The sequence below is a fragment of the Haemorhous mexicanus genome, chromosome 15 (genome assembly GCF_027477595.1).
Source record: "Haemorhous mexicanus isolate bHaeMex1 chromosome 15, bHaeMex1.pri, whole genome shotgun sequence".
Classification (NCBI taxonomy): domain Eukaryota; kingdom Metazoa; phylum Chordata; class Aves; order Passeriformes; family Fringillidae; genus Haemorhous; species Haemorhous mexicanus.
This window is the reverse complement of record NC_082355.1, coordinates 6019439-6032489: the sequence shown is the minus strand read 5'-3', so window position 1 is coordinate 6032489 and position 13051 is coordinate 6019439.

The following is a 13051-nucleotide window of genomic DNA, read 5'->3' as shown; positions in this document are numbered from 1 at the left end:
TGCAAATCTTCACAGCCTTTGTAGAGCCTGTGTAAATTCATAAAACTCTTCCCTGAAATACTTGCTCAGCCTCTTTAAAATGAATTTACTTCTGCACCTGAGCATCCCATTTCAGCTTCCTCTGGGCTGGTGCTTGTGTAACTCTTTACCAATACACACAGCTCTTGAAAGCACAATTTAACATCCCAAGCATCAGAAATGACACCAGGAAGGAGTTTCACCCATCTCTCACTGTTACTAGTGGAATATGGTTGCTGGAAGCCAGGTAAGGCTTTGAGACAGGGAGAGGGCTGCATTTTGAAAGAGGTAAACCCACTGCTGTTGAGAACCTGCAGGATAAAGGGGGTGAAGGCAGAATTAAAATTGGGATTAGAGGATGTTAAAGAGACAAACTGCCCACTGCCACATGACTGGGTCTGAACAGACTGCGCACAGTCATGATATCAAGAGAGATTTCCACCAGGTGTACAATATTTGGCCAGAACTATTTTCTCTCTGTCTGTTTTCCCTGAAGTAAGAGACTGGCTCAATAACCTCACACGTCACTTTTAGGGGTTTGTGGTTGTGGGTTTTGGGTTTTTTTTATTTTCCCCCCCAGTTTTTTTTTTTTTTTTCTGTTCAGGGATTGAATTTCAATTCTATTTGTTCCACAGGGGTCAAATATTTTGAATATTTCAAAATCTGTCACTCCTCAAGGGTGTTAATATGGGAGTAGGGATTAGGGTGTGCTCAGTTGGGCTGTACGCTGGCCCAGCTCTTTGACACTGCCTGGAAATTTGAAGGCTGCTTGCAATTCTGCTCTTTGGGTTTCAAAGCACAGGGGTTTTTCCTTTTCCCTAATTTTTCTTTTTATTTTTAAACTTTGGTTGAGCCCAGCACTTGCTTTGCACAGCAGAGTGTCCAGTCTCAAGACACTGAAGCAGAGAACATTTCGAGCTCTGCTTTTGCCCAATGTCTCATCAGGATCAGAAATTTCACTCCCAGCATTTCAAAAGATTTCTCAGTACTTTAAGTACAGGTGAAATTAATCCCATTCTAAGGTTATGACTAGTGATTCTTTAATTTTCTTTATTCAAGTCTTCACCCTGGAGAGTGGAGACTAAAAGGAGAAATGTTGATCTTTAGATTCAATGCAATCAATGAAGAGCTGGAGCAGCATTAATTCTGACAGGACAGTGTGCACAGTGAGAAGAGGAAAGAGGTCTCTGATATCTCATTATCTATATATAATACAAATGAATATTTGAATGGGAAGAGATGAAGCTACATGATTTATTCCTCCTTTTTCCCATTGGGATGGATTTATAGTGATTGCTGTGAAAGGATCTGTAAGTGTCTGGGCATGTCCAATGAAGGTCGACAGGGAGAGTCGAGGAGTACAGCCGCCTGTGGGATTTTCTGGTCATGAGCAGTGGAAGAGGTAGAGTTGGAACTGCTGAAACTCATCTTTATGTCTGAACTCTCACTGCACATTGAAGTCAGGTACCCTCAGAGAGGCCATGAGCAGCAGAATCCTCACACTCAGCTCTCTTTGGCCAGAAGATGAAGTTCTGCATACAAACTGTTCAGCACTTCCACCACAGCAGAGCACTGAGCAGGCCTGGGCAACGTGGAAGAAGACTCTTTCCATTCACCCTCTGATCTTTGTTTACAGGGATGAACAGGAGGTGTAAGATCAAGCTCAAATCCTGAAATTCATCTTTCTCTTGTTGCTTACCTGGGCCCAGAGGCAGAGGAAATCAAAGGGCACCAATTCTCCAGCCTTGATTTGCAGCTGCCCCTGTCTAAAAGCATCATGCAACATCTGGGAAACATTCTTCTCAGTGCCTAATCTTTTTCCTGTTGGTTATCAAATCCTGCAGGCTGCAAAGTTCAAGGGGTGAGCACACATGCTGTGTTGAGCTTCTGCATTCTGCTGGCCATTATCATTTCTGGGGGTCCTACAGCTTTCTGTGCTGTTTTGAGACAGAGAGGAGGGCTGGGAGGGAAATGAGGGAGGTGGCACAAGCCCATGTTCTTGCCCCAAGGCAGCAACAGCTCCTCGTGAAAAACTGCTGCAGGTTGTGGGTTTGATCAGTCCTTGTTTATCTCCACTAAGGTGACAAAGTCCCAAGCCAGCCCATGCCAGCAGTTTCCCTTGCAGTCATTAAATAATTAGTACCATACTTTAATTTGGATGAGTCAGGCTTCATCTTTCATCCAGTGGTTGTTATTGTGCTTTTATAATACACTGAATAGTCATTTACCACTTGATATCTTCTCCCTCTGAATGTATTTGTGCATTGTCATCGAGTCACTTCTGGGTGGCCTAAATAGAATTTGATAAGGTAAACAAATCTTTCTGCTGACGCTGATGGCACAGATTGGATTTGAAGTATGATGGTATCACTCTAATCAGCCCATGAGGAAGAAAAAACAACTTTTTTTCAAAGACAGAGTCAAACATAGGATTGCACATCCAGTCCTTGCTCTATCATCAGGTATTCCAGGGAGGCTACGTGTGTCTAGACTTTTTATAGCTGCCCTTAAAAAAGCAGAAAGAAAACCAAAACAAACCCAAAACAAACCAGAAAACCCTGCTTCCTGTGTTTTAACCTGAGATTGGGAAAAAATTGCTTTTCATGACCCTGATGACATGTCTCACCCGACTCAGCTAACAGGTTATTTCATGGCAGATGAACTAACTTCATTCTGAAATGTTCCTGTAGAGGATCCCGTGCCTTAATGCACTGCCTCAGTCAGATTTGGGTGTCTGGATACAGCAAATGCCCCCATCTCCTTCATTGGAATGTTGACCTGTTCATGGCATCGTATCTGAATTGCTGCACAGACCTGGACAGTCTCTCAAGGTTTTTCCATTTGTAATGCCTGAAATCTGATTTGGCAAATTTGTAGCATTGCAGCTCTGGCTAGAAAGGTAATCTCTTGTGAAGCTTGTGGAACCTCTCCTGGAATTTGTGTGCAACAGAACAAGTACCTTGTGCTTTTCTTAGAAGAAAAAGATGTGTTTTAGGAAATTTACTTCATTATTCTTTGCTGCTCACATTTGTTTGGAGTTTTGTGAAAGGAAGGGGTCAATTAGAGCAGTTCTTATAACGTTACAGCTTTATTTTCCAATTTGAAGAGGTATCAGATGACTGTTTTATGAGAAGCAGAATTCATTTGTGATGTTTGCAACACAAAGACCCACCCTGGGTGATTTACAAATAAATGATGCCCTAAAAGAGAAAAGAAATTGCTTCCATGGGGTGTTGCTTTTCAATAGTTTTGAATAATTGCAGTGAATGAGGGCACTGTGCTGATTGCTGCAATGGATCAGCACTCACGTTGCAATAACACTGAGAAACCAAGCCTCAATTATAACTCCAATCTACAACCCACTTCAAATAATTGAAATATTTCCCTTGGCTGGAGTGGACTTTGCTGTGCAAATGAGCCCCCTTCCCTCACCCTCTGCAGGGCAGGCAGAGCAGCTGGACTTTCCTGCACTGCTTTTTGTCCTGGCAGGTGACAGAGAGGGCTCCAGACACAAGGGACAGGTGACAACAGGGGCTGCAGGCCTGGCCTGGACACCTGAGGGACTGCTGCAGGCAGTGTGCTCATTTCTCCCAGTCCCAGAGCATCCCAAACTTTCCTCACCTGGCCATTCGTGTAGTGGCACCTCACTCCAGTGGCACTGATCACATAACGTGATGGGGGAGAGAGAGGAGGTGGAAGAAACATCTCTAGAGCTCACTAAAATTTTCATACCAGAAAAAGAATGAAGGTGTATAAATGGCAAAGTTAGAATTGCTTGATATTTTGTGGGAATTGCATAGTCTGAGTAAAACAAAATATTCCAGGGTGAATTCCCAAGAGGATTAGTGAGTACACTATGGCTGGAAGTGTATCTGCAGCAAACTGCCTCATTCTTGTTTCCTCCTTGGTCCTCCTGATACATGGACTTACTGTAGCTCCAAACATCATGTGCCTTTCCTTAGACTTCCAGTAAATAGAAAAATCTGTTTCATACCCTTCATGGGATGTGTGTTACTCCAGTAGAAAGCTGAGAATGTGCAAAAAATCAATAGGATTCTGTTTTGCATAAAATTAACAGCATGGAATTTAGGTGACTGCCTTCTGTAGACAATTTAATTCTTGGAAGCTCAGCCCCCTTTGAATCAGAGCCCAGGACAGGAGTCTGTCTGTAAATGAACGAGGGTTCCATTACAGTGTAATGCACTGGAAAAGACTCCAATAAAATCAGTTTGCTCACCATAAATTCTTCTCTCTTGGAGGAGTTCCTGTAAGTGAGGAGCACTGGAAATCCTCTTCCAGTAAACTTTGAATTGAGTATTGAGTACTGAGTATAAAGTACCATCAAGATATTCTTCTTGTCCCTATTGCATCCCCCCTTCCCAATCACTCAAAGGAACTGGCAGTTTTGATTTACTTTGCAGAAAACTGGTGTTCATTATAGGAATGAAAAAACCCACAGAAAATAAGGAAATGTACCAGTACAGTCAGGAGAAAATGTCATTAACTGTAATATTGTTTCAGTTCCTTTCCATTATTTCATTAGAGAAATTAATGTGCTATTTCAAGTAAATGTTCAGAGTCAAACAGGGAATCACTTTTCAGTTAACATTATCCAAAGAATGAGACTATTCTTTGTCTGTACTTTTATTTTTATTTTTTTCAAGAATTCTACCAGGACTTGGAGGTTCCTGTAGGATTTTTTTTTTTCCTCACTTGGTTTAGGATTTAATAAGCAAATTCCTGTTTTCCTCATCTCTCTATTTTTACATACTAACCTATCAATATTTACTATCTATTTGCATATACTTGAGTTATCCATTAAATTAAAGATTCAATGAAGAAACTACTCAGGCATGTGAGTAATTAAAAAAAAAAAAATAGGAGGAAAATTCCAGCATAGAAAGTTGTGAATCTTCAGCACATTGGAGACATTTACTACATGGGCTGCTTTTAAAAATTCCATTAATGGTGCTGGGACTTTGCCTCCCTCCAGCCTGTAATTCTATTTATACAATCCCAGATTTTCTTAACACCTTTCTATTCTACTTTCCTGGCGTAATATAGGAAATAAAACTTGTGGCTATTAAGGGATACCCCAGCTTGGAATTATAGTGCTGTTCCCCACTCACCTAAGAGCACACACACATATTTTTGGTGTTGATCCTGATTAGAGATTTCCAGCAGAAAAAGCTGTTGTCCAAGTGTAAATGATGCCTCTGTGATCCAGAGAATCACACTGCAGAACGTGTCTCCTTTTATTGTAATGATTAAAGCTCAAAATATTCCAGAGACTTGCAAATGAAGAACACCAAAAACAAATGCTACCCATTTTTAGCTGAATCGTTGAATTCCCTGGGGTTTGTAGAAGCAGAATACAAATTTCTGAAATACTCAGCTCCTCTTCCATTAGCTTTTTTGCTTTTTCCATTTTCTCCAAATAGAAGAGGCGGAGGCACATGACAACTTTTAGAATATATGTTTAGAATATGTCTCTTGGAGCAATTTAGCTGAAGCCTGGACAGAAATGCATTTTCTCTGAAGGACTGAAATTATGAGTTAAGTGAAAGAATTTGGATCAATATGAGATGAATGCTTGGTTTGTGCCTTCTTTTGCTGTGTTTTGTTTTTCTAATAAGAATAAATCAGAGCTCACAAAATGACTGACTGGTGCAGGAGCAAGAATGAGCTCAGGGCTTGGGGGAATGCCTCCAGTTCCCTGCTGTGGTTTTACCCTTTTGACAAAATCTAACCCTCAGCCTTTGCAGGTTTGGGTTTCTCATTTGCCAGGGCATCAATAACAATTTCCAGGTGTGGCAAGGAAATGCACAGTGTGGATTCTTGCATCTTTAGCTGTGTGGAAGCTGAAAGGTGGCAAAAATTCCATCATTCCAGCACTGTGCTCGTGCATTCTCTCTCCTGAGAGCATCCTTCATTTCCTGTCCTGCACTCTCCAGTGGCTGAGTGTCCCTTGCTTTATTTCCTCTCTGCCCATGGAAAACTCAGCTGTTTTCCACACCAGGCTCTTGCTAATGCAGGCATTCCAAAAACCTTCTCTGCTCTGCAAAGGCAGCACTGCTTCCCAGTGAGGCTTCAAACAGCTTCATAAACTGTTTGTTTCTCACCACAGGACCCCCTTCTCACTTCTGAAAGCTTCACTAAAGCGTTTTATGTGCTTGCATTTCCAGAGTCCTGACTTGATGGGAAAGGAGGGAGGCAAAGCGTTGCTGTAGCAAACTGTTTAAAGTGAACTTTTCAATTTCCCTGCAAATGCTTGCATTGGCTACCTCAAAGGAAGCTTCAAAAAATAAAAAAATCTTTTTCCTTTATCCCCTTTCTTCCTTCTCCAGTGAAGAGGAGGAAAAGGAAAAAGTAAGCATAAAATTCTAAATCTCTTTCTCAGATTTAATGGGCCTGCCAAAATTTCTAGAAGTGTCTTTACAATTCTGAGCCTTTTTGATTTTTGAAAGTCCTTGTCACAAATCTCAAAACCAAGACAGAACTCAAGGACTTTTGACATGAACAATGAATAGATACAAATAAAAATATAAAATAAAAAATAAATATATTATAAAATAAAATAAATATATGATAAAATCATAACAAAACCTGTGTGCAGGCAGGATTCTGAGTTACTGGGCTCCAGGCAGACCCCTCCACAGCTCAAGGGCTCAATAGAAAACTCTGAAGGAAAAGCCCAGAAAAGTTCGTGCCTGAGTTATTGCATCTGGATTAGAGCCTAGCACTGTGCTGGGATGGTAATTCATTCAGACTTGTAGTTCAGAAGTTAAAATACAATAATCAAAGGTAATGTACTGAGAAAATAGGGGTTAAAGATTTTATTTTTAGTATAATGTCACTTCATGCCAGAAAGTTTCTCATCCTTGTGAGCAAACCTCTGTCATTCATCTGCATTCCGTGGTATGTTCAGCAATGATTTGTAATTGCATAGAACAAGTAAAACTATTCTGGGACCAGGTCCTAGAAAATAAAAACATTTTCTTTCTCAAAGCACCTTTGCTGCAAACTCTGGTTTTGGGATTTTTTTTAACAGAAGTCCCAGTCCTGGGACCAGACTGAATCCAGCAGGGCAAGGTCACCAGTTCTGCTGCAGCTCCCCTTGCTCTTCTCAGGCTGGACTCTGGGAGACTGCTCTGGCTTCCCTCCCACCTGTGCCTTTTGGGGCTGGGGAGGGTGGGGTGGGCTGGAGTGTCCTGGAGAGAGATGGGAAAAAGCCAGGAACATGTTCACCTGCAATAATTTCAGCTGTTTGCTGTGGCTCAGTGGGAGGTCAGAAGTTATCTGTTATTAGCTCCACACTCTGCTTCTGTCAGAATTTTGAGCACTGTTGGCTTGGCAGTTTTCAATTGCACTGTGTGTGCATTTTGGAGGTTTAATCCTCATGAGAAGCTGTGATTAGGGAGGGCACTTTAAATGTAAGATGCAGCAGAAAAATTCTGTTGTTCTGTTGCTCTGTCTTCAAACCTGGGATGACACCAGGTGACAGGGTAACAAGATCCCTCCTTGGCACAATTTCATTGTGAATTCTCAGAAAACACATTTTGTTCCCCAGACCTCTCAGAAGGTCTGCAAAGAGCTGCAGCTGGAGAAGCAGTTTGATGCTGCTGCTGTGATTGCAGCCTCTGAGGGGGCTGAGCAGGATGAGCCACTCTCCTTCTCCTCTCCACTGGATCTCAGCTTTGCCCAGTTCATTATTTCTGGTACTGCTGCCCCAGAAAATGCATTAATGATGATGTTTCCAGCTGCTGCAGGATAACAAACAAATAAATAAAAGTCAGAACTAGTGAATCTAAAGGAGCTGACTTGAGAAAACCCCCAACTTTTTAAACTTTGTGTTTGTGGTTGGCGGGGTAACATTTAACAATGTTTTCTCAGCTTTATGGTTATATGTATCTGGGGACTGGAGAAAGGTTCAATTTGTGTTTTCCCAAGGTCCCTTACAATGGCTGTAATTGCTCATCATCCCTTGGCCTTTGCAGGTTTTACAGAACAGCCTCTCTAAGAAATGCCCTGGGCTTCTAGAAATGAAGTAGTAAAGTACTGAATGCAGTAAAGACCTGTCAGGAATGTGCTGGCAAGAGGCACTTGCTGTGTAAAGCCAGTGGGTGAGGAGCTATAGTCCTCTTCAGCAAATATCTCCTTGTGTGTGAAATCAGCTTAAATTCAGCCTGCCCTGACCCATCTGTGCATGGCACAGCCCATACAGATGACATACAACCAGTACATTTCCTACTATGGGAACAGTAGTTCCTAATATTTGTATAAAGCTGGAAGCTTTATACAAATATTAGGTGCTTGTGGGTTTTTTTTCCCCCTGGAATTTACATTAGAAAAAAGGTGAAAAAGAAGAAAAAAGAAGAAAAAAGAAAAAATAAGATGAAGAAGAAACCTGTAATGTGAATCACCACAGGGCTGACACTGACTCTTGTTTTTTTTTGAAAATGCAGATTGTACATTGATTTTCTGTTCATTACAGGTATTAGTTAATATATTTAACAACCTATGATTAAGCTGTAGTCACCATGCCTTTGTTTAACAAAAGAGGGAAGAGGCATGTTTCTACACCAAAACCTTGCTTCCTTAGATGGTGCATAGATGATCCCAGTCAGGGAGAGAGAGAGAATCCTAGAAGGGAGCTGCTTTAGCACTCTCTGTCATAAAGAACAAGCCAGAAGGAAAGAAGAACTTCATCTTGTTCAAATTTACTGGCCCTTAGGACATAGAACACAAAGTACTTAACTATTCCTTGAGGTGGAAGAAAAGAAATCCCAGAACTAGAAAGTAAAATGTTTTTTTTGTTCATGTAGTACTTGGTACAGGTTTGGAATCTGCCCCAGACCAGGTTAACTTCTCACCTGGGAGTATTTGAACTGCTGGACACTGAGGATCACCTCCAATCTGTTTAGGTCCCCAAAGAAAAGAAGGAAGGTTCTCCTTCTCACAGAATTGAATAGGATTTGAATCATTGACTACACCCAACATCATCCTGGCCTGGGTACAGGATTTCTAAAACTGTTTCAGGAGATCAGTGATGGCACAGCAGGAGTGAGACACTGGCCCCATGAGAAGTTATTGGAAAGGTGGAGAAGGTAGGAGTAAATGCAGAAGGTAGACGTAAGGCCACAACATTAATTTACTTCAGCTAATTGATTTCATAAGATGCATTTCAGTTTTAAAAGGATTTATGCAAGAGGAGAAACTACAAAAGGTGGTTAATTATATGGCCTCAAAACAGATGGAGTTGTGGAGAGACTGTGGAGGGGAGAGGAAAGGAGGAGGTGGTGCATTACACCAGCTTTAGGTCAGACTGTCTCGCCAGGAGAGAGCATGCAGGCATGGAACCCTGTAATGCAAGTCTTGGTTGTACATCTCTGTGAATAATGCACTAAAAATGGGAGTCTGCCATAGCCTTCCCTCTGAGACATCAGCTCCTAATTTCCCTGTAGAAGTCCATGCCTTTCATTCTGGGAACTGATTGTTCAGTCACACGTGCCACATGAAATACCAAGAGTTGGTGTCACCAGCATCTGAGAGAAGACAGACTCATAGAGGTTGGAGGAATTAATTCTCCATTTTCCTCCAAGAAAACTGGTTTGGGTTTTTAGTATTATTTTTAATAATATGAAAGAAAATCTGAGGTAAAATGTTTAATGCTAACTTTGGCTTGGATATCAAGGCATACTGAAGGCTCTGCTTTAGCTGAGTGTGTGTGTCAAAAGATTCTTCTGTGCTGCTTTTATAACTCTATCAAGGAAATTCAGCTTTGCTGGTACACTAATTGCTGCATGTCTGTGAAGTCTAATAGGTGTGGGTTTCCTTCCCTCCCTGGGAGATCCCTTTCCATGCTGAAACTGCCAGGAGATGCTGTGTGCAGGATACCATATTTGCCTTTTCCCTTTGCTGCCATCCCCAGTGCCTCTCACTCTGTGTGCAGTTGGAGCTTTGAGGAGGAAAAGGGTTTTTTTTTAACCCTGAAAGAGTTGAAGGCCATCAAACTCCTCTTGATCAGAGCAGCACTTTCAGTTTTTGTCCCAGATGTGTGATAAATCCCTGTGGACTTAACCCTGATTCCAAATTGCCATACAGAGAGCAAAGAGCACTTCTCAGACATACTCTAAATCTATTCCCCTTGATCATTGCTGATTCAAGAGTCTGATATTTCACTGTCATCTCTACTTGAGATGATTAAGTCTCTCAATCTTTAGTCTAAAGGAACTGATATGAACTACCCTGACAGGACAAAGTCTTCCCTCTTCATCTCTCCTGCTTTTCAAAAGATGCCTGAAATGAGCTGATAAATGGGATTTCAGATGATGGAAGAGGCCAGTCAGCAAAGCCTGTCACACCAGACTCCCTCATTTTCAAGGGTTGCAAAGATGCTGACTTCTGGCAAAGTTTTACAGACCTTGGATGACTAAGCAATCTTCATTAACTCAGATTTGACTAATTGCTCGTTTAATGAAAACAAATAGAAACAGAAGAACTCAGAGCCAGCAAGCCAAATGCTGTGAATAGGATATGGAAGAATTGCTTGAAAGCCAGATTTGGGGCCTGTGTGCAACCCTGGTTTATTTGCTGCTGTTCACATCTTTCCTGCTACTGCATTTTTGTCACTACTGAAGGCCATAATGTGTACCAGCCATAATTTTCCTTATGCTGTCAGCATCTATTCCTTTGTTATCCACTGATTGCACCCTTTTTGCTTTTCTTCATTCTTTTATTTAGACTATTTCAGTAAAAAGAAGGCAACAGAAAAAACTTAACCCCTCCTCTGAGCAACACCCTGCTGGAATTTGCAGAAAATCTGGAGGATAAAAATCAGGCAGTCAGTATAATCGAGCTGTGACCTGATTTTTTCTTCACCAGTGGTCCTCAAACACTAGCAAAATCATCTATATATTCTTCACTCACCTCCCCTTTTTACCATCCCTAATTTGCTCCTAACCTGAACTATTAGTCTAGGAGTTTCCAGGAGACCTGAATTTAGTTTCGATTTACTCACTGATTTAACAAAAAGTATTCCTCATCGTATAGTTTTCTTCCTGATGTGTTTCTTTGTCTTGTAAAATTTAATCAATAGGTTTAGAGGGGCTGGGGATTTGTTGCCTTTCACTGCCCACAGTTTTTATCCAGACCTCTGCTGGGGCCCTTGTTCCATCCCCAGCCTCAAGGGCTCCAGTAATACAACTCAAAAAAAAGGGTGAGTGTGTTCATCTGGTAATTTATTCATGATGAATAATTTGCCATTGTCTCACACACCAACTTGACTATCAGGAGTGCTCAGATGGTTTTGTAATGAGCTTGTTTGAAAGGTGCTTTATTTAAAGAAAGACAGTTCTTCACAGGCAAGCATCGCTTGCAGTGGGAAAATAAAAAATAAACACAGCACTTAACACCATCATTATCTTATTATTCATCTTACCCTGGGCAGCAGAAGTCTCCCTGGTTTGCTCTTTGCCCTTGTGCCCTGCATGAACCAATGACTTCACTTTTCTTAATGTGTGGGGGAAGGATTTCAGCTGAGAAAGAGCTGATTGTTTGTTTTACAGTATCCCACTAAGCTTAGAGAAATGCTGATAGTTGGTGCTCAGGGAAGACCTTTTTGGTCAAATTATGTGTCCAGTCCATGTTAATGAGAGGCCTGGTGGAGATGGCTCCAAGTGTGTTTGGCAGCTGCCCAAGAGCACAGCCCCCAGTTCCTGCTGGTGCTGAAATATCCAGGTGTAACCTCAGTACCCACATCTGTAAGGGGAGAGGAGATTTTATTTCTCATGGCAATTTCCAGGCTGTGGAGGTCTCAGTGGGTATTTTTGGCTTGTTCTGGGATGGATGATTTGGAGGAAGGCTCTCCCATCCTGCCTCAAAATTGCTCCATGTGCAACCACCTGTGTGTGACTCCCTCCCATGGAGAATTGCCAGGGTCTTCCAGACCCCCTTGGCACCTTCTCCAGCTGCTGGGGAGCAGGCACCAAGGCAGTGCTTGCCTTAATCATTTTACACAACCTAAATAATTCCAGGTCCTCTCTTGCTTAACTCTTTAAGCCTTCTGATGAGCCTCACTGATAAGAACAAGCCTGTTTTTTCTAGGCAATCCAGGAGTGTTGTGTCTACCCCTACATTTCCAAAAGTGGGTTTTCTTGCACTTCCAAAAGTATAAGTTAAGAAGACACTCTGAGATGATCTCTGGCAGTTTGATTTCTGTGGGAATTAAGCCACTGAATACATATTTATCATCAGGAAATCAGTCCTTAAGCATTAAATAACAATAGCCAAATTCTTAATTTTCATTTTAAGCTGAGAAATGGAGCTGTTGCTTTGCCAGCTCAAGACACAATTTCTTTTAAAACGTCCTTACAGGCTTGTGGGAGAAAACAGGCACAAATCACTTTATGTATTTTGGCAATTCCCTTATTTTTGGAGGCAGTTCTTATACTCTGTGAATTGCTAGTATTTTAGTTTAGTGTTAGTATTTATTATTAGTATGTATTAGTATCAAGGTTTTTATTAATTTACTTTTTTTTTTTTTTTACTTTTTTGAGGGGTTTTCTGTTATTTTTTCTTTAAATAGTGCTCTCCCTGAATCACAGCCCTCCATGGATGTTCTTTTTCTGTCTCCGTTCTGTTACCAGCAAAGCGAAGCTGTTGCTCTGCCTTGTTTTGGAGCCCTTAATCTGCCGTGCACCTGTCTGCACACTTCTGTGTTCTGCTCCTCATAATGAAGTCCAACAGCTGCCAAGCCAGTCGAGGGGGGAAAATGCTTCCTTTTGACACCAACATGTTGAACCATTTGTTCAAAACTGCAGCTCCTTTAATCACGTATGCTGCATCTTAACAGAGAACCTGGTTGAAATTATTTCTGCTGGCATAGCCCAGCACTCAAGATGTTGCAGAGTGAATCATGATAGAACCTCTCCTAGGCTCAAGATAATTTATTAAAAGCTGAGCTCGTTTGGAGGTGAAACATTGGCAACAAGCTCTAATTTAAATCCTGTGATGATGTTGCCAGTTTTAAGCA